Below are 26,759 nucleotides of genomic sequence, written 5' to 3' on the forward strand. Positions count from 1 at the left end.
ATTAGGGCAGCAGTTGGCTTTGCTATATTTAAAGGGCCAGTCCCAAAAAGTCATAATGGTAAGAAGGATATATCTACACTAAAATTAGATACCTGCGGCTGGCCCATGCCAGCTGACTCAGGCTTGCAGGTATTAGACTAAGGGACTGTTTAATAGGGGTGTAGATACTTGGGCTTGGGCTGCAGTTTGAGCTCTGGGACCCTCCCACCTCCGAACATCAACACTGCAATTAAACAGCTCCTTAGCTGGAGAACTGTGAGCCCGAGTCAGCTGGCGTGGGTTTTTAATTGCAGTGTAGACTGACATACCCTAACAGGGCAACTGTGCATGGAGGGCAGGGCTGGCTCCAGGCACCAGCTGAGCAAGCTGGTGCTTGGAGCGGCAGATTGTTCGAGGCGGCATTTTGCCCAATCCTAGGGCGGCATGACCGCTTTTTTTTTTTTTGTTCCGCTCTGGCCGCCCTGTAGGGGGCGGCGGCACGGAGAACCAGAGCGCTCTGCAGGGCAGTCCTCTTCCTTCCCTCCCTGCTGACTGGAGCGGAGCCCTCGCGGCTGGAGGCGGCGCAGCGGGAGGGGCCGCGTGGCAGCGCCCCTGCTGTAGCCCTGTCCGCCCCCTTCTCTCTCTCTCCCACCCGGTCCCTCCCCCTCCCCCACCCAGCCAGTCCCCCTGCACCCGCGCTCCCACCTCGCCGCAGGTTTTTTGTTTTTTTTTTTTTTGCTTTGGGCGGCCAAAAAGCCAGAGCCGGCCCTGATGGAGGGGAAGAGTTATTAGTGACTGAGCAGTCAGATCGTCGGCAGGGCTGCTTTTGTGTGTTGCATATCAGAGAGGCCTTGAGGATCTGTACTGATCAGTTTTGTGCGATTAAAACATAATTACAGAAGGGCCTTAACAGAGTTTAAATCTGAATCCAAACTTCCCAAAAATTGGAAGTGAATCAGATCTGATGTTCTCAGTGAGGCCCATATTTAATTTTGCTACGGGGAAAAAGTGCTAACTCATTGCAACAAACCCAGCTTTGGGTCACCTACTGCTGGAGGCCTAGAAACATAAAGGAGAATCTCTGAGTGGGGGTGGGTTTGTTCATTGCCCCCTTCCTTTAAAGTAGTAATAAATTAACCCTCTTTGGTATTCTAAAGCCAGCCCCATACAGAGTACGTCCTATGTGATCACGCTACACAAGAGATGGTTACAGTTACAGAAGGCTGAGAAATTGCTTGTGGGCCAACCCCTCAACTGCCAAGGTCAATTCTGCAAAAGAAATATATCTGAAATAGAAGATACCCTCCTGATAAGGCCTGATAATTTCCTCTGTTGAACCAGGGAAATGTTTACTAGAAACACCCCCTAAAATACCATCCCCCCCGGACATATTGCTGGCTGATGGGTGCTCGGTCTTACTCTAAATTTTTTAAATCAGCTTTCTAGTTCAAGGAAAATTAATATAGTCTTTCAACTACTTCATATAACCAATGCCAAATATGACAGCTGGTATTAATATAATAAATTACATAATTATATTAAAGATAAATTGTATAGCTTTATAAAAATAAATATTAGAAACTGTTTAGAACTCAAATCAGCTATCCTGTATGAGTAGACTTAACAATCACAAATGAATACAATTTTAAAAGTAATGAAAAATCAGCTTTTCTATTTACTTACTTATCATGACCCAGTTTGTATAAACTCAGTACCAAAGTTGAGGACAACCTGTCAATCTGCACTCCCTGCACCACAGCATTGTAGGGAGCCATTGTGGGTGTCCTCAGCATCTGTAGGGAAACTGGAACTCAAGACATAGGGTACAGTTAGGGCTGGCTGGTAAACAAGAATTCTATTTCACAAAAAATGCTGAGGTATCAACATTTGAATGCTGCATTGGCACGAAAATGAGATCTTTTGACATTTGTTGTGAAAATTTAAAAGTAAGAACCCAGAATAGCTGGGTGGTTACAGCCCCCACATGAGATGTGGGAGACTTTGGCTATGGCTACATTAGAGAGTTTACAGCCGTACCCCCATGAACGGCAGTAACTATGTTGGCAGGAGAAGCTCTTCCGCCAACATAGTGCTGTCCACACCGGCACTTAAATCAATGTAATTTACATTGCTCAGGGGGTGGGAGGGTGGGGTAATTTACACTCCTGAGTGACATAACTTATGTTAAATTAAGCTGTAGTGTAGCCATAGCCCTGGATTCAAATCTCCACTCCACCTGATCTGGAGTAGGAACTTGAACCTGACTCTCCCACATCCCACTTAAGTGCTTTAACCACTAGCCTTTTTGGGGGGGTAAATCTCTCTCTCTTCCTGCCCCCCCTTCTGAAATTCCATCCTGTGCCTCAGAAACCAATACATGTCATCAGAAAAATTTCAGTCAGTAGCAGTTACAATCCAGCAATCCCAATTTACTGGAGTAGTTGCATTGAAGTCAATAGGATTACTTCCACCAAAAAAAGTTACAAGAGCTGTCTTTGGCAGGTGCTATAAATGAAAAATGATTTTCAGATTATTTGGTTTAGAAAAGAACGGTTTAATTATGGCTCCAAAGAGGTTGAGCCACATGGATCAGGATCATCAGCATCAGCTGGCTGCCAGTGCCAGGAGTCATTATAAAGCACATTTGAAAGATGCTAGAGGAAGCACTCTGGACAGTGAGGCCTTGACACAAAGGTGCCCTTAGCAACTCCCACAGCAAAATTCTGAAGGGTGCAAAGGAGTGGAGCTAAATTAGGGCTCATGCCTGCATGGAATGAGGTTGGAAAGGCTTCCTAAACACTTCCCTTTCTAGTGCTCTCCTGCAGGACCACACATAATCTGGCTTTGTCTGTACTAGTGAGTGTTAGATAAGCACCTGAATCTATTACAGATTTGGGGTCTTAAACAAGTAAAACAAAATGTACGAGGGCTTCTCAGCTCACATGTATGGAACCAGTTTAAAGGAAAACAAGCAGTTTTAATCACTCCTCAATGGCAAGTGAGGTTCTGTATGCTTTCAAATCCATCAGAAGGCCAAATTCTGTTGTAAATTACCCCCACACCCACAATTTGCAATACAAGTTTACTTTTTTGTTTGTTTGTTTTATGCAGAGCAGTGATAACTTAGACCTCAGTGGCTCAGGAGTCAAATTATCAATCAACATTACCCAAAAGAGCCACAATGGTGTGAATTCATTGTTTCTACAATGGTTAATAACATAGTAAAAGCATCCTGACTGGTTAATGACTTAGACTGGTTAACAGTTAAATCACACAGTATTTTTATATCATGTGCTGCAAAGAGCTGCAGGAGACACATTAAAGAGCCACTTGCAGCTGATGATCCTTAGTCTGAGTATCACTGATATAGAGTATACGCCACTTAATTGAGAGGCCTAGTGATATGCCAGCTCCTATAAAGGTTTCACTCACATGATCACTCATTAAAACCAATACAATTACTCACATGAGTAAGGACTGCTGTCATTGGATCCATTGTGGAATGTAGCCTTTAAAGAAATGATTTAGCTTAATAATAGTGAATACTGATACCTGTTATTTATTAGGAGAGTTTGCAAAAATGCCACTTATGCATTCAGCCTGTGGCCAAAATCAAAAAATTTTGAGGATGCACTTGGCTAATGCTAAGGATTAAGTGCTGCTTAAGCAAGTGTTCAATAGGCTTAAAAGTTAACTTCTGATATCTTCATACAGACTTCATAAAGGCTACGGACCTGATCCTGTACAGATATGAGGATGCTCATCACCTCGCAGAAGATGCTCAATACCATACAGGATCAGGCCTCCTGTGAAGAAGAAATAAAGATGAGATATAGTGAATACGAGTCTGGTCTTGCACTCATTGACTACAAGGACAAGCTTCCATTCACGTCAATGAGACCCTGACTGGGTCTTATATTTACTGTTGTTACTCAGTAACAGCAGTCCACCATTTTAAATAGTTTCTAACTGGTTTAGAAAATGGCCTATTCTTAGAGGCAAATCATGAAAGGGTGCACAGTGGGGAGGATTCCATCCACTACCCAGGCCATAAAGCAGCTGCCTGACTGCTCTACAGACTCCATTGCAGGTCAACAACTGGAATAGTCTCCATCAGCTCATTAGAACACGCTCCAGTACAAGATCATGTAGCAGTGGAGCTTGAGGCCATCCTAGACCCAACCTCACTTGCTCCTGCATGTTTCTGCCCACGGAATTTGCACAGGGCTGTTCAAGGAATACATGTGCATTTCTATTCCCCTATCACCCCACCACCACCCCATCCCACACACTTTTCATGTGCAGTGGGTTTTGAACGTGTTATTTAACCATGTGTCTAAAAAAACCTAAGGTAAGGTTTAGTTGTATTGTAAATCAATATTTTTACCACAGTTACTGTAAAAACGCCTAATGCTGTAAGCAAAATGTCTAATACCATTTTAAATACTTCTAAAAATAATATGCATAAATCTGCCCCTCCTCCCCCTTCCACCAAGGCAGTCTGGGTGTGTCATACAAGCATTTAATAACTAGTCATAGTACAGTGTAATTAAAATGCAATTAAGGAGGGTAGGCTCAGGATATTGGTAAGGGAACACAGAGCATTTCACCCTTAGGTCACTCTTGGAATCCAGCCCAGGGATTGAATGTTTATACCATTCAATGGTGGATGCTGGATTGCTCATTTGAAGTGAGTTGGTGGTCTCAGACCAGTTCCAAGTGAACACGTATCCAAACTAAAGCACATCCTCAAACCTGGCACAGTTCCTGCACATTTAGCAGAGGCGCAAAACGCAGGAGAAATGGGCATGGAGACTAGACTACCCTCCTCCCACTGTTGACGATCCATTCAGTTCAGGGAATTAATCACATTGGTGGGGCACTGTGAGAGCATTGCTCCTTCCCATGCTGTACTATAGGTGACTTCATTTACAAATCCACCTGTCTGACACCTTTAACAAGTGCTAAGGGCCTGATTCAAAGCCCACTAAAGCCCAGACTCCAATATGACTTCAGTGGACTTTGGATCAGGACCTAAAACAATTAACACAAGGCAAAAATCCTACCTTAGGAATTATTAAAAGCAAATGTCAAAATTAGCCATGCTGAACAGAGTTTGTTCTCTTCAGCCCCTTTCTTTCTCACCTCTCTTTGTAACTTAATTTCTGCATCTCAGGGTCTGGAGCTCTTCCCATCTGTGTTCATCACAGGAAACCATACTAGCTCAAGAATCTAAAATCTAATGGTACAGTATAAAAATATATACAAATTGAATTCATCTCAGTAACAGCAATTACACAATTGAATTCTTATATATTTATAGGATCAGACTCCAGAATGTCCAAGCTGAAGCAGCAGTGACAACAGCCAAGATGGCCTTTCTAACTGTGAATTGTCTTTTTTCTATGTCATTTATGAGTCTGCCAACATTGCTTTTACGGTAAGCACAGAGGCCGCTACTTCCATAGGATGCTGAAAAGTGGCATCTACTCTTAAAAGAAATATAGCAATGTATATTTATGGACTACTTTTTATTATTTTACTGCCTGCTATATATGTTACCATGCATGTTAAAAATTCATTAAAAAAATGGTACTATTTGAGGATGTACATTTCACAGAAACAATCTGGGGATTTTGGTTGCGAAACACCAACCACTTCTGCTCTCCTACTTAGTAGCATCAGCAGCACTCCTTGAGGAAAATATAGGTGTCAGTTTCTTTGTTACAAAGTTCAAGCTAGATGTTTATAAAATGGGAACTCTTATCCACCAGCCACCTTGAGCCACCCAGGTCCCTGTGAAGGAGAGGTAGATGCAGGGACTGTGCAATAAATTAGTGATGTGTGGCATATATATTTATAAAACAGTAATGTCTGATTTCTGTGTACTGCATCTTTAAATTGTAAGAATACTGCCTGTGCGCAGAAGCAACAGATATTTTGTTCTACAGTTACTGCAACTTGTTATACAAGACATGCATTAAAATGGCGAGTCCAGTGGCACCTTAAAGACTGCAGGGCTACAATTCATTTGCAAACTTAACACCATCAATTTGGGCTTGAATAGGGACCAGGAGTGGCCGGCTCACTACAAAAGCAATTTTCCTGCTCTTGGTATTGACATCTCCTCATCAATGATTGAGAGTGGACCACATCCACCCTGACTGAATTGGCCTTCAACACTGGTTCTCCACTTGTAAGGTCACTCCCTTCTCTTCATGTGCTAATATATATTGATGCCTATAACTGTAATTTTCACTCCATGCATCTGAAGAAGTGGGTTTTTTTACCCATGAAAGCTTATGACCAAATAAATCTGTTAGTCTTTAATGTGCCACCGGACTCTTTGTTGTTTTTGTGGATACAGACTAACACGGCTACCCCTCTGATTCTTGGAGACATGCATTGTGATCTCTCAAAGACATTATCTGAGTTCTTTTTTGGTATTGTTTTCCTTTCTAGAATCCTGAAAACATATGATTGATCTCTGTATATGGAAAAGTGGATTTAATAGTTTTGTCCACTTTTTCTTCATCTTTTTCTCTGTCTGTTAACAAGCTCTGGAATGAAACATAAATATGACATTGCTGTGTTGTTCCTATTATGGCACTTCTGTTCTTATTATGGTTAGGAGCCCCAGTCATAGGTCAGGACTCCACAGTGCTAGGTGATGTACAAAGACAGAGAGCTTGTATTTAACAACATCTTTATTTTTATTTAAGCATTCTATAACTAACACAACAGCCATCAGAGCCTGCTGCTGAGTGCAGCCTGTATCCCCCTGCAGTCCAAAATACCATCTTACAAGAGGGAGGGTGACCTCTGACTTCTGAAGCCACATCCCAGATACTAAGGGCACATCTTCACTACCCGCCGGATCGATGGGGGTGCAGCAGCAGTTGACTCGCCGCTGTCCTCACAGCCAGGTAAGTCGACCTAAAATATGCAACTTCAGCTACGCTATTCACGTAGCTGAAGTTGTGTATCTTAGGTCGACCCCTCCCCGTAGTGTAGACCTAGCATAAGCAATTGCAACTGCACCACACACTACCCATATATCCAGCCAAACAAGCAGGGGCCTGAACTATGTGGAACCATTTCATACCATATGATTCTAATATCAAGATGTACGAATCATATACACGATATGGGGACTAGCAAGTAGAGACAGATACAGTGTTTCTGACCTTTACATTTCAGTGGCTGAACCAAAAAAAAAAAATTATATACTTTAGTTAAAGTTTCAATTGACCCAAAATGGATTTTTTTCCTCTTACTGAAATGGAAAAAAAAAATTGGGATCAAACCAAATGTTTTATTTGCCCCCAAACAATGTGTTTTTTACCCTTTTTCTTCTTAAACAAATCTAGCTAAATTTCACAATGAAACATCATTTCAAAATAAGAAATCTAAGCATTTTATTTCAAAGTGTTGAAATGAAATGTGACTTTTCAAAATGTTTACTTTTTTTCCTGTCCAAAACTGTGGTTTTTTGTCAAATAAACCCCTAGTCGAAAAATTTTCTCCCAGCTCTCACGGCAGGCAAATCACTTAAGGATATGCTTAGACTTTAAACATGTTACTAACCCCACTGACTGCAGTGGGAATACTCACACACAAAGTTAAATCATGAACGCTTTGCTAGATCAGCGCCTGTTGTAGTGTTAATATCACTTGGCCTACCTAATTTTACATCGTCTATTTTAAAAGTTAAAAGGCTTGATTCCTCTCTCAGATATAACCACTTATCTTGTAAAATCAGCAGCTGCATCAAATCACAACAAACATAGCTGTCGATTTAAAAGATATGTGGCAACATGAGCCTATAGTGAGTATCTGAGAACAAGATCAAGCTCTGAATATTTTCAGCTGGATTAATGGATACATATTGATCCTCAAATTCCTAAAATCAGGCAAGTCTTGTTTGACTAACAGGAAGACCCAGAGCTCCTAAAGCATGTCCCAATCTAAGACGACACCTTCCTGCAGAACACCCATGGAGCATGCATTTTGCTAGCAATTAATTTGCCACTAGAGAACAGAATGCTAGAGACTTCAGAACATTTCTTTAGCATACACTCTATTCTCTCTTCACTGCAGTATTTTAGATTGAAGCCAAGAACACCCACCCAGAATTATTTTTAAGTGCAGTGTTAAAAGTCTCTGAACATTGATTGAGCTTTAGGGCCTGATCCTGTCAGATCTTAAGAATATTGCATAAATTGCTGGGCACTCTCAATGGCTCTAGAAGGCAAGAGGGGTTAAGGATTCTCAGCACCTTGCAGGACTAGACCCTAAATCACTTCACATACTTGTTTAAACTGTACTGTAATTCTTCATCTGCCTAAAAGACAAGAAAATTATTCATTTGCCTAACATTAAACAAAACAATTGTACTTGTTTTTCAAAGAATCACTAAATACATTTAGATTAATTTATGTCAGAGCAATTTTAAAAGACCATTCTGATGTAATTTACTTTAAAAAAAATTAAAAAAACATGAAAAGCTGAATTTTTAGAAGAGCAAATTGCATTGAAGTATAAATAACTATTTACGTTTGCGTTCCTGTGTCTCTGGGAATTTATGTTCTTTGGAGACATAATAAGAATGCACATAACCAATAACCAACTGTGACCCTAAGAGCATCCCAGTGCCAGAGGGCAAGGGACTCACTGCTATTAGATAAGGAGTTTCAGCTGCCGTAACCACTTCAGTATACCTCAACTCACTATAATTGTAATCTGTATCTAAAAGGTGTCATGTAATATGTCACTGGAAAACTAACAACTCACTGATCATTAATATTCTTGTGTGATGTACGTACACAGTGTATATTAAGAGTTATGGATACATGCTGGAATGATGATTAAAACATGTTTAAACCAGGCATGTCCTGGGGAGTGAGTCAACAGGTCTGCCTTATTGCTGGTCTACACTGGAGGGGGGGGGGATCGATCCAAGATACGCAACTTCAGCTACGCGAATAGTGTAGCTGAAGTCGAAGTACCTTGGATCGAATTACCTGGGGTCCACATGGCGCAGGATCAACGGCCGCGGCTCCCCCTTTGACTGTGCTACCGCCGCTCGCTCTGGTGGAGTTCCAGAGTCGACGGTGAGCGCGTTCGGGGATCGATATATCGCGTCGTAACGAGATGCGATATATCGATCCCGGATAAATCGATTGCTACCCGCCGATACGGCGGGTAGTGAAGACATACCCTTAGATAAAGGAATGTATTTGCTTCTCTGACCAGCTGAGTCCTCCTGCAGAGACAATGAAGGTACATTTACATATGAGGGAAACAAAGCTATTAAGCTAACAAGTGAGGGAGGAGAAAGCATGGCATCTGTACCCCAGCAGGAGAGAGAGAAGCTTCATCTGGGTTTTAATTTTCAAAGAATACAGTGCAAAGGTTTACTGGTCTATAAAGACAGGGACAGAAGCCATCTTTGGCATCCATCACTAGACAGATACAAGGGAACAGAGCTCTTGCAAGCTGAGGAAGATGGGTCCTTCAACTAGGGTGAGAGATGAAGTCTCTGGAAACTGCATATAAGATGAGAAACCTGCTTAGGCAAAGATCTTTCACCTACGAAGACAGGGGAAACCAGCCTCTTGTACTTCTATGGAAGGTCATGACTGAGGGAAAGTCAACCAAGGCTGGTGGAAGTCAGAGTGGGGCTGTAGACAGGCTAGTAGGGTCAGAGATGCTGAACCAGGCATGCAGACCAGCACTTCTGTGACCCACATACTTGTTGCTGATTGTGAGTGTCCCAGACGGAGAGCTACAGTAGCAAAGCATTGTAACGCTGAGTGCCTTACAGAGTAAGGGATAACACAAGCCTGGATTGCACCCCATAACTGTGACACCAATCATGGAATTTCAGTGTGGAATTTCTTGTACTCTTAGGTTCAATAATGCTAATTGCTTTCCTCATTCTTCTCTTGCTCTTACAAAATCTAAATGGAAGGAGGTGAATGATTTGTATTTGCAAAATCAGCTTTGGGGGAAAAACAACAAGTTTTAGCTTTACCCAGTAATATATTACTTTTAAAGGTTCAGTTCTTTTCCATTGTTCATTGTCTGCAAAAAATAGTGACACACAGCAAAGTAGGGCACAGTTCAGAAAATCGTTGGGCTTTAGCCATTGGCATACAGGGAGTTTATTCATTTTGACTTCTTTTTAATTAGATAATGATTTTAATGAGTTTCAGCATTTATATACTGTTCAGGTCTGTCTCACTTTAATCCAACTTTTAGACACTGAGGAGAAATGCATTTATAACAAGAATGTGGTAAAGCACGGTTGTCAGACACTAGTGCTGACCTTGACTCCTTGTTTTATAAAAAAAAAAAGGGCTAATGCTGAAGAAAGATGCTGGATTGAGAGCACTGGAAGTTAAATACCTTCATTAACCTGCCAGAGCAAGTGTAGAGAGCATCGGCATTATTTACAAGAACTACCTAAAAACCCACCGTGGCTTCAACCCTAGACTTCAAACCACCTTTGTGTAGAATTTCCATGTTCCTTCAGTCTGTTGTCTCTCTGCTGGAACCAGGGCCGGCTCTAGGTTTTTTGCCGCCACAAGCAAAAAAAATTTTGGCTGCCCCCCCGTCCCAGCCCTGGGCTCCTCGCCGCACCCCCCTGCTGCCCCAGCTCTGGGCTCCCCCATTCCTCCCCACCATTGCCCCACACACACACCTCCTGCCGCCCCAGTCCTGGGCTCTCTCCCCTCCCCACCTGCACCTTCCTTCCGCCACAGCCCTGGGTCACTGGTAACTCACTCCCACGGCAAGTCATTCAGCAGGAATTTTAGATGTGCACAGAACACAGACAGGATTGGTTCCCATATGATTACAGAACTGCAGTAAAGTGGAACAATTTTCAGCTTGTGTGATTGGAGGATATCTGGATGCATATTATAAGACTGTCCTACATAAATGAGGAAAAGTTGAGGTGCCTTTATTATTCTTTTGTTCCACTCTTTCTTTCTATGGGGAATTTGCCAATGCAATATCACTGTCTTCCTTTTACACAAACAAACAAACAAAAAGGCAATGGCTGTTGAAAATAGCAATTCCAGTCCTAATAACCACTGGGAAGCATTTCTTGCTCAATTTTACCCTACTTTTTCTACAGCAAGTTACAGTGGATCCGTATATTTGATTTGGGAGAAATGCAGTAACAGCTGCCCAAACTGAGCTTGAGCACTCCTGAATTTTGAGGTGTTCAATTCTGGAAGGCAGGTGCTGGGGGTGGGAGGGGAAAGGGGCTGTGGCTCTGCGGGGGAGCACGGCAGCATGTATGCAGCAGTGTGTCTGGCGCTGCGCGGAGCCAGAGCTGAGTGGCACTCAGCTGGTCTGAGTGGCACGGTAAGGGGGTTGGGGAGTTAGGGGCAGGGGGGCAGTTAGGGGCAGGGGTCCTGGGAGGGGGTAATCAGGGGACAGGGAGCAGCAGTGCTTAAATAGGGGGTGGGGTCCTGGGGGGCAGTTAGGGGCAGGGGTGATCAGGGGACGGGGGGGGTTGGATGGGTTGGGGTTTCTGTGGGGGGCAATCAGAGGGAGTGGATGGTGGCAGGGTGGGGCTACCCTCCCTCCCTGTGGAGTGTCCTATTTTTTTAATGTTAAAATATGGTATCCCTATTCACAGTGCAGCTCTCCATTCACGGCAGCATGAGGTCTCAGCTACCTCCCTCCCTCCCCCTCTTTCCTGTTGGTAGTGGCCAAGGGAATGCTGGGAAATGTAGTTCTTTCCCTGCTCCAGGGCTGGCTCTATAGGCAGGGAGCTAACCAAGGAACTACCACTCCCAGGGCCCCCTGCTGGTTCTCAGCTCCCATGCTGGATCCCTGCCGCCCCCGCAAATGGGCTGCCCCAAGCACGTGCTTGCTTTGCTGATGGCTAGAGCCGCTCCTGACTGGAACAATAATTAACAATGCCAATTAAGACAGGAAGTTTGGGCACTATCCTGGGACTCAGGATTCCCAGGTTCAATTCAGCTCCATCACAGACTTCTGGTATGACCTTGGGAAACTCACAGTCTCCCTGTGCTTCACTTTCCTACCTCACAGGGGTGCTGTGAGGCTAAATACATTAAAGACTGTGAAGTGATCATACACTATGGTGATGGAAGCCATATAAAATCTTACAGTAAACAGAACTGTGAAAGTAGAGCTTGACCCAATGACGTCAATGGGAATCTTTCCAGTGACTTCAGTAGTAGTTGATCAGACCATTTGTGACCACTTGTCCATCAGGGATTAGAATGAGACCACTTGCAATTATACAAACCATGGTAGTGTAGCACTCCAGCCAATCAGTGCAATGGTCTCTCTCCAAATCCCCACCAGTTAGCCATATTTCATACCATTACTAAGCTCAGCTGTTGAAGTTCTTCATTAACAGGCAGTATTAGTGTGTGCACAGTAATAGCCTATATAGCAACAGCCCTTAAAAACTTTCCATTTGCCTTTCATAACCAAGGGCTAGATTCTTGGCCCTTATTCAGCCATTCAATGTAAAGGGTAGGGAATAAGTAGCATTCACCCACTCTAATGTGCCCCCTGTAAGTACCAAGCAGAACTCTGCATTTGGAGGAGCACAGGACTGCTACTAAAATGTCTCTCCTGGAATATATGGAGGCCCAAAGTTGGCAAAAAGAGTCAGGTAGTTGTCAGACCCATGGTTCCACTCCCTTCCTTCACCACTCAAAGACTAGCTATATCAGGGGAAGTACATACCTTAAACTTTGGGGCTGAAAATGTCCCTGCTTTGTCCCATCACAGATGGACTTTTCATCGGAAATCTGAGGAGATTCCATTCAACCATTTATGAACTAGAGAAAGTAGAGAAAAAGATACAGATATATGTTTCCATCAAGAAAAATGAAGACATATTTTGCTCACCAATAATAATACTGGCTGAACACTGAAAGCTTCAGACTTGCTGTGGCTCCTTGAGAAATATATATTTTAAGATTGGGCATTTAAAAATGCTTATAAGCATGCTCAGGACATGCTAAGATTTTAATAGAGTCTGAGTAAGCATTGGCCACTAAGTTGGCAAACACTTTCCCCCCATCCTAGTCTTACCAGGTACCCTGCTAAGAAGTTCAGGGAGCTCAATGAGTTGATTGAGGAATATACTAAATATCTAATAAAAAACCCCAGAAAAGTCAATCAGAAAGCTGCCTTAGCCATAGAGTATGATAAAACATGAGGTGAGAATATGGTGCAGCTGACAGTTTTAGGGTTACTCTACAATTTTTTTTGCTGCATTTTTTTTCCTTTTCAAATTTTAAACTTCTCATTTAGGTTTGTTTTTTCTTATCTGAAGATACAGCTGTCCCAATATAAACCAAGGGTTGCTGCCCAATTATATTATATCCTATCAACACAGTTGATTTTTGTACTATAGGCAGGGTGCTAGACTTCCAGAAAAATGTTCCCAGCCAACCAACAGCAACAGCAAAAGTGTGACGTTCTCTCCCCAACCCCATTCACCTGTAAAGAACTTCAAAGCCTACACGGGATATTTAAGACCTCCCTATAGGCCACATTTTACTGTGTTGGACGCCATGCTAAAACCTCATCTTGTCTATATCGGTTGGAGCAAGCCATGTTCTAATTATACTGTGGAACTGTGACCAGTTTATAATGCTCATTGGCCCACTCACACAGGCCAGGGAAACCATGTCATAAAAGCTGGAACATTACGGTGTTATAACCCACCAGGTAAACTCTGCATGACAGTGAATAACATTATTAAGCTTGAGATATAATCCCTCCCATTTCAGCCCTGCTTCTTCCCAAAAAGCAGAAAGTAAATGAAAAATAATACTGAAGAACATTAATGGAATAAGGAACAATTCAGGGTGATTAAGACAGGCATAATTTGACCCTAAGTAGTAGGAAATGGAAAATATAAGGTTCTGTTAGCAACATTATCTTATCAAGCTGTACATACATTCTATAAAATTAGTCTGTTAAATGCATATCAAATTATAATATATGATATTATATTTTTACAATATGTTTCCTTTCTGATTGCCCAAACTGTAAGCCATTCTTGAATAATCTTAGAGAGAGGCAAATAGTGGGAAAGTTTATTAGGTAATAAGTTTACTAAATCCAGTTTGCAATTCGAGCTGTGATATTTGTAACCTGTCTTGTTTGCTTTTCTGCAACTACTGATGTGACTATCATTCATACTAAAATGTTTGAGAAGGAGCTTTTATTCATACAAATGGGTATTTGTGCATGAGCAAGAGTATTCACACATGAACAAGCACATTTGCACTGGAAATACAAGCCTAGTAGCACTATATTATATACTGTACAGGTCCATTGCATCTTACGCGCATTTAACATTCACAATTTCAACTTTACGCGGTCGGCAAAAACAAAAACAAAAAGAGAAAAATAACAATTTTAATACTATACCTGTAGTGCGGGTGATTTTGCCCGCCATTGAACTCAATGGGGTTTTGGCTATACGCGGTTTTCGCTTTACGCGCTAACCGCGGAACGGAACCCCCGCGTAAGATGAGACAGACATGTATATGCAATGACTTGGTGGCCATGTGATAAGACAAAAATGAACAGAGATAGCCAATAAGTCTGGCTTTTTTCTTTGTTTCTGTCTGAATCAGAAAGGAAAGTAGTTATTAAAATATGGGATCTACATACAATACATAGCTAAATATTATGCTATTTCTTGTGCAAAAGAGGACAGCTAGTGACTTAAAACATCCTAATTTTTTCTAGAATTGCAGTTCTCTTTAAAGTGCTCCTCCCTCTTCTCTCCAAGGGATTTGAAGTCTGAATGATTTCTTTGGACATTACTTTTACTTCCTAATCTGGGAGCAGAAACACCATCATTTCACTCAGGTGACTGAGCCCAAATATAGAATTAAGAATAACAAATTGTTGAAGGACTATTAGCTACAAATTGTTTGTGAAAGAACATAGTGAACCAAAATGTAAGATCAATTTGTAGATGAGGGTGGGGCAAGACCAAATCTCATAAATAAAATAATTCAGAATGACTAGTTCACCCAGCTATAGTCATGATTAATTTACAGGTTTCAGAGTAGCAGCCGTTTTAGTCTGTATCCGCAAAAAGAACAAGAGTACTTGTGGCACCTTAGAGACTAACAAATTTATTAGAGCATAAGCTTTCGTGGACTACAGCCCACTTCTTCGGATGCATATAGAGTGGAACATATATTGAGGAGATATATACACACACATACAGAGAGAATGAACAGGTGGGAGTTGTCTTACCAACTCTAAGAGGCCAATTAAGTAAGAGAAAAAAAAAGAGAAAAACACTTTTGAAGTGATAATCAAGATAGCCCAGTACAAACAGTTTGATAAGAAGTGTGAGAATACTTCCGAGGGGAGATAGATTCAATGTTTGCAATGGCTCAGTCATTCCCAGTCCTTATTCAATCCTGAGTTGATTGTATCTAGTTTGCATATCAATTCCAGCTCAGCAGTCTCTCGTTGGAGTCTGTTTTTAGAGTTTTTCTGTTGTAAGATAGCCACCCGCAGGTCTGTCATTGAATGGCCAGACAGGTTAAAGTGTTCTCCCACTGGTTTTTGAGTATTATGATTCCTGATGTCAGATTTGTGTCCATTAATTCTTTTGCGTAGAGACTGTCCGGTCTACCACATCTACCAATGTGATATGTGCCATCATGTGCCAGCAATGCCCCTCTGCCATGTACATTGGCCAAACCGGACAGTCTCTACGCAAAAGAATTAATGGACACAAATCTGACATCAGGAATCATAATACTCAATATATGTTCCACTCTATATGCATCCGAAGAAGTGGGCTGTAGTCCACGAAAGCTTATGCTCTAATAAATTTGTTAGTCTCTAAGGTGCCACAAGTACCCCTGTTCTTTTTATGATTAATTTAATTTCCCTCCTGATTTATTAAAGACCTATATTGTCCCTACAATTTCCCTTTCCACTTATATCCTTATATTGGAAGAAGGAAGATCTCCAGAGGTTTAGAATCTAAAGGTGCCTGATGTTATCTAGCAAGACCCATGTTCAAATATAAACATTTCATAGTTCGCATTAGCTCTGTGTCTATCTGGGTTGCCCAATGTGGCACACATCTTTAAAGATCATCACCTTAGACGTGCCAGGTAAGTAAACTACAAGAGGTAGATATATATAGGACCTCTTTTAGGGAACATCCCTTTTATTTCTGGAAGCCCAGCCATCTGTTAAGTTGCTCACTCTAGGTCTTATCCAAAGCTCACTGGTGTAAATGACAGTCTTTCCAATGACTTGAGTGGGCTTTGAGTCAGCCCCGACAAGCCTGACACTGCAACTTTGAATTAAAGGGGAGCTGGAAAAGTCTGCCCGATCCTGTCATGTCATAAAGATAGCTGAATGGAACAAAAGGGTGGGAAAGGAGACTAGAGGAGCACATATGCTCCCCCAAAGAATTTGGCAGTCTGTGAAAACTAGGAAGGAACAATCTTCCCTCCAAAAAGTTCAGCTTCCATTCCCTTCCCTGCTGACTGTAGAGCCACCTGCATCCTCAGGAAATTCAAAGAAACATCTTTAAAACTATGTATTGTTTTTATCTGTGTTTAAAAACAGGAAGAAATGGGAAGGCATGTAGTGATGTGATTGGCATCTCTTAACTCTACCCTGATGGGATAGAAAAGAAGAGAGCCGAGTCTAAGTATTTTGCCATTCTCCTTTTTCATTACACTTTTCAGATCATTACACACACCACCCCCAATGGAACCTCAGTAGATTGCTTCAGAGTGAGCACCTGCTCTCCAAAAAGATCAAATCAGCATCTTTCACGTTTGATATGGTGTGCTGCAGAGTACAGCGTCATCTTCCTACTAGTAGTAGTAAGAATCTTGTACACACACTTGGCCAACCCTAGGCAGAAATCACATGTCAATTGTCTCTCTCTTTGGAAACCTCTTGCTTTTAGTCAGAGATTTGTTCTTTATCCAGTACTTTGCAATTCACTCGGAGGGACCCTGCATCTTAAAGTATGAATTGTAGGCCAGGAGTAAGGAGCAGGGCATGGCTACAGTGGGAGTCACCAATCGCTCTGGGCCCTGTGCTGCATACATGCTTGTGTGTGCTGCAGCAGCTATGCTAGCTTGTACATTGAGAGGAGTGGGGGATGGAGTGAGAAGGCTCCATCCAGTGCCTGTTTCATTCCTCCTTCTCCCACACAAGGGGTGGTAGGGAGGAAGAAGGTGTAGCCCACCTAGAAAGCATGCTTTCCCTCCTGCACCCTGCCCATGGTATGGATAACTGGCATGGACTGTAAGGGGGTGCAAGGCAACTGTAATGGCCGAACCACAATTTGTCTCTTTAGTGAGTGAAAACAATGTTCAATAAGCTCAACTTATGATCTTTCTTTTGGAAACCACTATCATTTTCAGCATTGCTACCTGTACAATACATAGCTACAAACAATTTTGACATTGGGTCTTTCAAGTCCCTCTGAACCAGCAAAGAGAAGGTGACCCACATTACTCTAAAGACTAAGATTCACGATCAGCTTCAAATCTCTTCTTTGCTTTTGTGGGTTTACATCAGGCCTTTAACATTATTAGCATATAGTTGCTATGGTTTGGTAAGCAGAATAGACTTCCTCAGAAAACATTATGTACAGTGATGATTTAAACTTTGATTAGCATGTTTCAGACTTGGGGGTTTTAACTTCCATTTGTACAACTCAGACTTACTGTACATTCTCTCAAACATATAAAAGACCAGGGTGACTGGAAGAAGCCTGTTAAAAGAGCAGATTTTCCAAGCTCTGAGACTGCTCATTTGCAGTTTTTCCACAGTATTCGGGAGCATCTACCTTGCACCAAGTTCATCAGAAATTTGTTTCACCTTCTCAGGATACATAGTGCCCACATGTTGCAAAAGAGATCCTTGCAAGTGGGGTGGGGAGGAACCAGCATTAGAACATACCCTTGAATTTACAGCAGTGCACATACTAGGGGTGAAAGGAGCTTGAGATATTCATTATTTAAGACTTAGATACAGGCCCCATTTCAAATGTAACATGTTAACTCCTCCTGACCAGGAGACATGCCTGAATTGTTGACAGACGTGAGGATGGAGGTAAACAAAGGCTTGAGTCTAGTAGATCTAGGGAAAATAGTCACCATGAAAAGGTGGGGGGATGTTCCCCACTCAAAATTTGCCCCCTGCTTTTTAAAAAAAAAAGTTCATGAAATCTCTGCTTTCCACATTCCTCCCCTGGAGGTTTGTGTTAGTGCAGGACTCCAAGAAGCATCATGGTCTAGTGGACTGAGCACAAGACTGGGAGCCAGGTACTAAGTAATGTTCTCACCTCTGATGCATAGCAAGGGAGCATTGTTTGTTGCATTCCAATGCCAGTGCGAACAGCGGTTTCACATAAGCATGAGTAAGACGGAGCGGTAGGCACAGTGCACCACACTGAGCCCACCTGTTACCTTACCCTCAAGAACACTGGGTGAAAAACAGGCTGGGTATAGGTGGACATATCAGAGATGACATAGATCCTCTGTATGCAAATGAGAGATGTACTTTCACATTTCTCTCTTTACCCTTACCCTTCCTACTAGGCAGGCATAACTTGGTGCAAAACACACATTTGATGCAGTTCCCAAGCTCACGGTTCCACCCATCATTTTTAACTTTGTATTTCTTTGTGTAACTCTCTGCACCTCCCCTGTGGAGGATTAAATGAACAGTACTTTACAAAGGTTATTTAGCTATGCTTTCCAATACCCTTCGAGGGGAGAGATGAAGAGGTATTTTGTTGCTTTTGAAAATCTCACTTGGCACCTACCTGCATCTTCAGGTGGCTAAATAGTTAAAAAATCTGGCCCTAAGTGACCTGCACGTGGTCTGACAAGTCTGTGTCAAAACCAGAATTAAAACACAGGGGCCTGCTCATGTTAATTTGTGCCCAGGCACCGACACACACAGTTGCTGAATCTGTGCAGAAGCGGTGAGGTGCTGTCTGCACAGGACCACTCCACTCAGCAGACTCAGACTTGAAGCAGACCCTTAAGAGTAGGTCTACTCCCTACTTATGTAGGTACTTACATTTCCCCCAACACTGCAGTACATTAGGCGATTGATTCATCCTCTCAACACTCTGTGAGAGAAATAATGATTATTCTCCCAGTTTTCCAGATGGGGAACTCTGGCACACAGAGAATAAGTGACTTGCTCAAGGCCACACAGGAAGTTTGTGGTAGAGCTGGAATCTTTACTCAGATCTCCTGAATCAAAACCTAGTTCTTTAGGAAGGGATCCAGACATCACAGAGGCTGATGAGTCCCAGTGAGGGGTGCTGCTGCCAGTGGTTTTCTTTGTAGTGGGGGCAGGAGAAGATCTGACATAGGAAAGATTTGCAAAGGCACATGTGGCATTTAGGCTCATACATGCATTCAAGCAGAAATGAATGAAGTGCCTTTGGAAATCTCCCCCACCAACAAAAGAGCATCAGTAAGTAGAGCTGGAGTGCAAATGGGGATGGATGAGCTGAGCAGTCTGGAGGAAAAAGCTGTTAATACATCAATATATATCTAACAGTCATACATGATGATGTAAACATCTTTTAATCCAGGCTGAGAATTAACACAGCCTTCTTCAGATGGGCCAATGGCCAGTAGCACTCCCTTAGGGGCTCTGAATTGAGTTGTTTGAGGAGGTTACAGTTAAGGACTCCCCCCATTCTGAATTTTCATTTTGATTTTAATTGACAAGAATAATCCAGCTGTACGAAATACAGAGTTAAAAAGAGTGTGGGGGGACTTATAGAGAGGGACTGTAGAGCACAGTGTGTGCATGTTTTAATAGATTAATTCTTGCTATCCCCTAGTGCCACCTCTTGTTGGAACTCACTGACTGTGAAAAGCTAATAAGCATTTCTAGGGAAAAGTGAAGGGTAATGTGCTAGACAACGCCTCGCTCAGGCAGAGTAAGGGAATCCTGCTGGTTCACTACCTTTTCAAACTGATAATCAAACACTGAATTCCACTGCTCCTCCGACTGAGCAAATGTCTCCTATTCCCACACTATTAATGTTGATGATGAGTTGTTAGCAGTAAGTGGACAGCTTGATTTTCATAACTCCTTAGGCTGCATATATGCTACAGAGAAAGCACACATCCAGTGGCCCTCATTTAAAAAAAGAACAGGAGTACTTGTGGCACCTTAGAGACTAACAAATTTATTAGAGCATAAGCTTTCGTGGACTACAGCCCACTTCTTCGGATGCATATAGAATGGAACATATATTGAGGAGATATATATACACACATACAGAGAGCATAAACAGGTGGGAGTTGTCTTACCAACTCTGAGAGGCCAATTAAGTAAGAGAAAAAAAACTTTTGAAGTGATAATCAAGATAGCCCAGTACAGACAGTTTGATAAGAAGTGTGAGAATACTTACAAGGGGAGATAGATTCAATGTTTGTAATGGCTCAGCCATTCCCAGTCCTTATTTAATCCTGAGTTGATTGTGTCTAGTTTGCATATCAATTCCAGCTCAGCAGTCTCTCCTTGGAGTCTGTTTTTGAAGTTTTTCTGTTGTAATATAGCCACCTGCAGGTCTGTCATTGAATGACCAGACAGGTTAAAGTGTTCTCCCACTGGTTTTTGAGTATTATGATTCCTGATGTCAGATTTGTGTCCATTAATTCTTTTGCGTAGAGACTGACCGGTTTGGCCAATGTACATGGCAGAGGGGCATTGCTGGCACATGATGGCATATATCACATTGGTAGATGTGCAGGTGAACGAGCCCCTGATGGTATGGCTGATGTGATTAGGTCCTATGATGATGTCACTTGAATAGATATGTGGACAGAGTTGGCATCGGGGTTGGTTACAAGGATAGGTTCCTGGGACAGTGGTTTTGTTCAGTGATGTGTGGTTGCTGGTGAGTATTTGCTTTAGGTTGGGGGGTTGTCTGTAAGCGAGGACAGGTCTGTCTCCCAATATCTGTGAGAGTAAAGGATCATCTTTCAGGATAGGTTGTAGATCTCTGATGATGCGCTGGAGAGGTTTTAGTTGGGGGCTGAAGGTGACAGCTAATGGTGTTCTGTTATTTTCTTTGTTGGGCCTGTCTTGTAGGAGGTGACTTCTGGGTACTCGTCTGGCTCTGTCAATCTGTTTTTTCACTTCAGCAGGTGGGTATTGTAGTTTTAAGAATGCTATATCTCCTCAATATATGTTCCATTCTATATGCATCCGAAGAAGTGGGCTGTAGTCCACGAAAGCTTATGCTCTAATAAATTTGTTAGTCTCTAAGGTGCCACAAGTACTCCTCCTCATTTAAAAGGCTCACTTCACACAGTATTATCTGAAATATATATATTACTAATAGAGTCATCGGAGATAGCACCAAATTTTTATTTATTGATCTGTGGTAACAACTGACATATTCTGAGGGCCTAATCCTCAGCTGCTGTAAAATGGCCCACCCTCCAGGCAAGTCAGGGAAGCTTTGCTGATTTACACCAGCTGAGGATGTAGCCCTGACGGTTTAAGGTGACCACTGAATAAAAACTGTATGTCTGCCACTCCATTGCTCGACATCATATTGATGGATGATGTGTGCCTTCAAAGAGGTGTGCCTTCAAATATCCAAAAGTCTGTAGCATAGAGCAGGCCCACTTCATGGGGCAAAGAGAAGCAAAAATGTATATTGGAAGAGTAAAGAGAAATATCAATGTACAATCTACAGTATATATGTGTGTGCATCTATACACCTACACACATTTATACATATATCAATATATATATATATATACACATATATATACACACTTACATATATACATGCACATATGTATACATACAAAGATAATAAACACATGTGCATATATATATATATGCACTTATAAATCATTCATCTAAGATATGCAACTATATTATTATCAGATGTATAGCTGTTACAAAATGACCCCCACACACTGATATATTGTAAAGTGACAAAACAGACTGTAAGGTTGTTCAAAGCTGATGAATAAAAAAAATTGAAATACTACATCAAACAGCTGCAAAAGGCTCATGGATCTTCCAGCTGCTGCTTTAAAATTTCAGGTTGATGGTTGCTGCGGGAAGCCAGATTTCCTCTCCCATGCTGAGAGCTAAACTAACTTTGCTTCTATTTTTACTTCTAGATATTGTGAGCTACAAAATCTAGCCAAAGTATTGTTTTTCTCTGGAGCTATTGCATTGCTAAAACAAATGGGTTGCACTTCGAGGCTGGCACAATTAGATATTTAAAAAGAGAAACGGCATCTGATAGCTCTCTGTGGCACTGGTTATGGTCCTCTTTGACTATTATTCTAGAAACCACAAACTGGGTTATGGCAACTCATTCTGCACCAAGGGGTTTTCAGCTCAAGGTTAGAAAGTCAGCCAAGAGCTCCTCATCTTTCTCGCCCTGATCCCAATCCGAGCATATCTAATATTACTAGGGGGGACAGCAGAGGAAACAACGCCTGATATTTGTAATGTACATTACAATGTGATATATAATTATAATATATTATTTGGAAATTAGTGACGGTGTGATGTTCATGTGCCCATGCGCCTTTGCCCTCATTGCAAAGATAGAAGCATTCCTGCCTCTCAGTGTTTTCTTCTGATGACATCCATATTGCTGACTTGCTGCTGTCCTGTAGGTTTCCTTTTCCTGTCTTGGGGCTGGACCTATGCTGTCACTGGGTGCCTGATGCAACAATCATCCATTTACTTCCGCTAACTTGCATGCTTGATTGGACACTTGACAAATTTGTAGTCTTCATATTTCAGGGTATGGTTGGACCCTATGGGACAGAATTTCCAAAGTGTTCAGCACTCATATAAGGACTGATTTTTTTTAAAAAGATTAGCTCCCATTTTGACACCTAACTGAAGAGGTCACATTTTCAAGAGATCACCAAACAACTCCTGAATATATGGCCACTTACTTAGATTCCCAACTAGGAGCTGTTGGTTGCTAAGCTCTTCTGAAAACAAGCCCCTAACATTTATTTATTATATTTATTTAGATTCAAAATGATTAAGACACCTATCCAAAGCTCTAGGCGCTCTGCCATTATTAATCATACAATAAATATAATTAAATTAAAAATCAGCAGCACTGAAATCCATTTCACAGGAACTCAGCTGGCCATCCAGCCACCAACCTCCATCATCTAAGAAGCAGACCCTCAGCCTTCTTCAGAGACCCTCTCAAACAGACGTCTTTTGCAGCATGTCTGGAAAGTCACCAGAGTTGGGCTATTTTTGACTAAGGGGGGGAGCAAGTTCCAGAGTCATGAAGGACTCTCTGCCAGCTGCCCCTCTCTTTATAATGAGAAGATCCAGCTCAAGACCCTGCTGTGGCAGGATGATACAGAGAGAGAGGTAGTTGCTCAAGTAGGCCAGTTCTAAGCCTTTAAGGCTTCATAGCTTATAAGCAACACCTTAAAATCCACCCAGAGAAAATACACTGAACCTGAGTCAGAAATAGCAGCATTTATGCTGCATGGTGACATTTCAACAAGTTTTGCTGGGTCAAAGAGTTAGATTGTGCCCCACACACCAATTTCCATGGTCTGTGCAACCCCTGTGTTCAGGAGGTACAGAGTTTTCAAACCATCTCCCTGCAGGGGGAGGGGACTAAAGGAGTTACACTGGGATTTAATTTAGCCCCATTTGTTACTATTGGTAAACACGAGTTATTTCATAGACTTGTTGTAATCTCCAAGTCAATGCTTTGGCAGGGGCAAATCAGTTGTCACCCCTAATATTAAAATGTATAACCAGCCACGCCACTGCTACAACCTGTAATGTGAAACACAAGGTGAGGGAAGGAACAAACAAAGAATTCACAGTAATTGATGTTTCCAGACAATGATCTTGGCATCTCTTTAAATCTATTTATAATTGCTTGCTCCCTGGCCCTGAATATGTATAGGATACTTCACCCATGAAGGGTGAGCACTCCGTTTCCTTCCTGCTTATGAAAGACACATAACTCAAAAGGGCCGCAGCCCAGAGAGAGATGAAAGGCACTTTTTTTTAAACAAGTGAAAGACTGGTAATCACCCTTCATGGGTGAGATAGTCTATTTGTTCTCTAGGGATTCAGTTCTGGTTCTTTTAAATTAAGGTTTTTAAAAGAGATTGCACCCAGGTAGCAGACAGTCAGAGAATGAGGTAGATGGGTCTGGAAGCAGGTAGAGAGAATCGTAACAGTATCTTGGAAGTATGGCACTGTGAACCACCAGGGAAAATTAATGAGGGCCAGATAGTGAGTGTGAGTGAAAAAAATAATAGAAAGGAGAATGGATGGTGATTGGGAGCTACTGGCTTTGCTGGAAGCAAAGGAAAACAAAGCCTTGGAAGCAGCTGGAGACAGAGGCAGTAACCTGGAAACACCAAAGTGGGCTCTATGCTGGAGTATTTGGCTCCCCCTCCCACCCAGAATCTCATGGAGCGGTGTTATGCTAATGTTATGCTCACCGATAGAAGCTATCCCACAGTGGGGTTCTGAGAGGCTGTACATTGGCACAATCTCTTTCCACATTCCCTGGGGTGCCGTGGAGATGCACAGACTACACATCCTTTAAGATTATGGTGCAGTCTGCTCCCCGTACTGGTCCCAGCCCTGTCATAGAGGACATATGTGGAGGCAATATCCACAAGATAAACTGCAGAGTCACATAATAAATTGTATTTACCAGGCACCTTTGTCTGCCTCATTTGCATTCAGCTTGCTAGTCCATCTCTGTCAGGTCTAACACTCCAAACAGCTTCAATGAGTGGGCATTTATTTTATCAGCTTAACAAAGAAATGTTTCCTTCCACACTTCCCCCAACTATGAAATTTCCCTCCCCAAATTAAACTAGCCAAAGGCCCAGTACCAGCAATATTGAGTACTCTATGCACCAGTGAGGTCCAACCCTGCTGAGCTACAAATTGAAGCTTCATACCATTGAGGATGAGCAGGGCCGGCTCTAACTTTTTTGCCGCCCCAGGCAAAAAAGAAGAGCGCCGCCCCGCCGTAACACCTCCCGCCCCAGCGCCGCGCCGCCAACCCCCCCCCCCCGAGCGCCGCTGCTGGGCCGCCCAAACCCAATCCCCCTCCCAGCGCCACGCCGGGCCGGGCCGCCCAAATCCCCGGACTGCCAGGCCGCTCAAACCCCCGCCCCAGTGCTGTGCCGGGCCGCCGAAAACCCCGCCCCCCTGGAGCGCCGGGCCGCCCAACGTGCCCCCCCCAGCGCCTCGCTGCGCCGCCCAAACCCCCGAGCGCCGCGCCTCGCCGCCCAAACCCCCGAGCGCCGCGCCTCACCGGGCCAGGCCAGCCAAATCCCCCGAGCGCCGCGTCAGGCCGCCCAACCCCCCCTCCCCCCAGTGCTGCACCGCCGAAGCCCCCGCCCCCCCACACCCACCCCCGCGCTGCCCGGCCGAAACAAAAACAAACAAAAAAACCTCGAGCACCCCCTGCCACCCCAACATTGGCTGCCCCTTCTGAGGTCCCGCCCCAAGCACGTGCTTGGTCAGCTGGTGCCTAGAGCCAGCCCTGAGGATGAGATATTGCCAGCTTCCCAATGGAGCACTGTGCCACACACTAGGCTCTAAGGGGTTAAAAGAGCCCTAGGGAGGATGTGTAGGAGACAGTCAATCAGAGAAGGGCTGAGGAGAGCAGCCAATCAGGGCCTGGCAGGCCCCTGTAAGAACAGCTGCAGGGCAGAGCAGCTTCAGTCACTCCCTGGAGCTCGAGAAGGACTGGCTGCCTTGCTGGGGCCACAGGGAAATGGCCCAGGAAAGATACTTTTTGTTCTGAAATGTCAAAATAGGATGTTTTGATTTTATTGGAACTTTTCCAGTATTCTTCAAAAATGAAATGTCAGCACAAGTGACTTGATTTTGCTAAGCATTTTGATGGAACTACATATTCCAACAGAATATGGTTTTATCAAAATTTCTCCTATCAGCTCTACTATGAAGCACAGTTGTTAGTTGCATTATTATTAATTGCACACAGTAAAACTCAGAGGGCTTAATTTTTAGGGCGTACTGAATACATAGACTTCAGTTGACATGGGTGCTCAGCACATTTGAAAATAAGAACCATACACTGGCTTCACAGCCAAAGATATACAAGAAATTGTCCCAATAAAATGTCTAAAAACTCTACAAGACATCAATAAGAGTTCTACTCCCACTTCTCTAATAGATCTGGCATATACAGATTACAACATGGAGTGATATATACAATTCTTTAGATATAGATAATATAATTTTCTTGAGCAATAGTGAAGCTACAGGCAAGGTGTCCTGAATGCTTTCAATATTTCCAGTTTTCATTTGCTCATAAGTAACTTTCCAAAGCTTTCATATTTTATAGTGAAAATTTCCAGGTATAGTATCTTCCCAAAAGTAGAAAAATTGCAAATTTTGAATAAAAACAAATACTTGACCCACTTTTAAAGCAAGGATAGTAGAAAAACAACACCTTGCCAATTGTAAAAAAAGAAAGCAAATATTTCTTTAATGGCTCTTGTGCATAGTAGACGACTGAATTTTCACAATGGAACAACAGAATAGCTGTCAACTACTTTAATATTATGTTACAAATTTAAAAAAAAATAGGTATAACATGAAAAATACTTTACCAAAGAAGCAAGAAACATCCTCTTCAAGATTCTGTCAGAGTCCTTCCAGGGTCTTGCATATCAGTGTAGTAGTCTTCTTTGTTATAGCAC

General features: G+C 42.6%; 1 long non-coding RNA gene across 1 annotated transcript; it reads right to left on the minus strand.

Moving 5' to 3' along the window:
- Nucleotides 1-2,790: 2,790 nt before the first annotated feature.
- LOC135973577 (uncharacterized) lies at nt 2,791-26,759 on the minus strand. Its single transcript, XR_010590483.1, has 4 exons — nt 26,670-26,759; nt 12,721-12,815; nt 5,125-5,218; nt 2,791-3,785 (listed from the first exon to the last, which is right to left on the minus strand). It is a non-coding gene; the product is annotated as an uncharacterized LOC135973577 (long non-coding RNA).

The sequence above is a fragment of the Chrysemys picta genome, chromosome 9, assembly GCF_011386835.1.
Source record: "Chrysemys picta bellii isolate R12L10 chromosome 9, ASM1138683v2, whole genome shotgun sequence".
NCBI lineage: Eukaryota > Metazoa > Chordata > Testudines > Emydidae > Chrysemys > Chrysemys picta.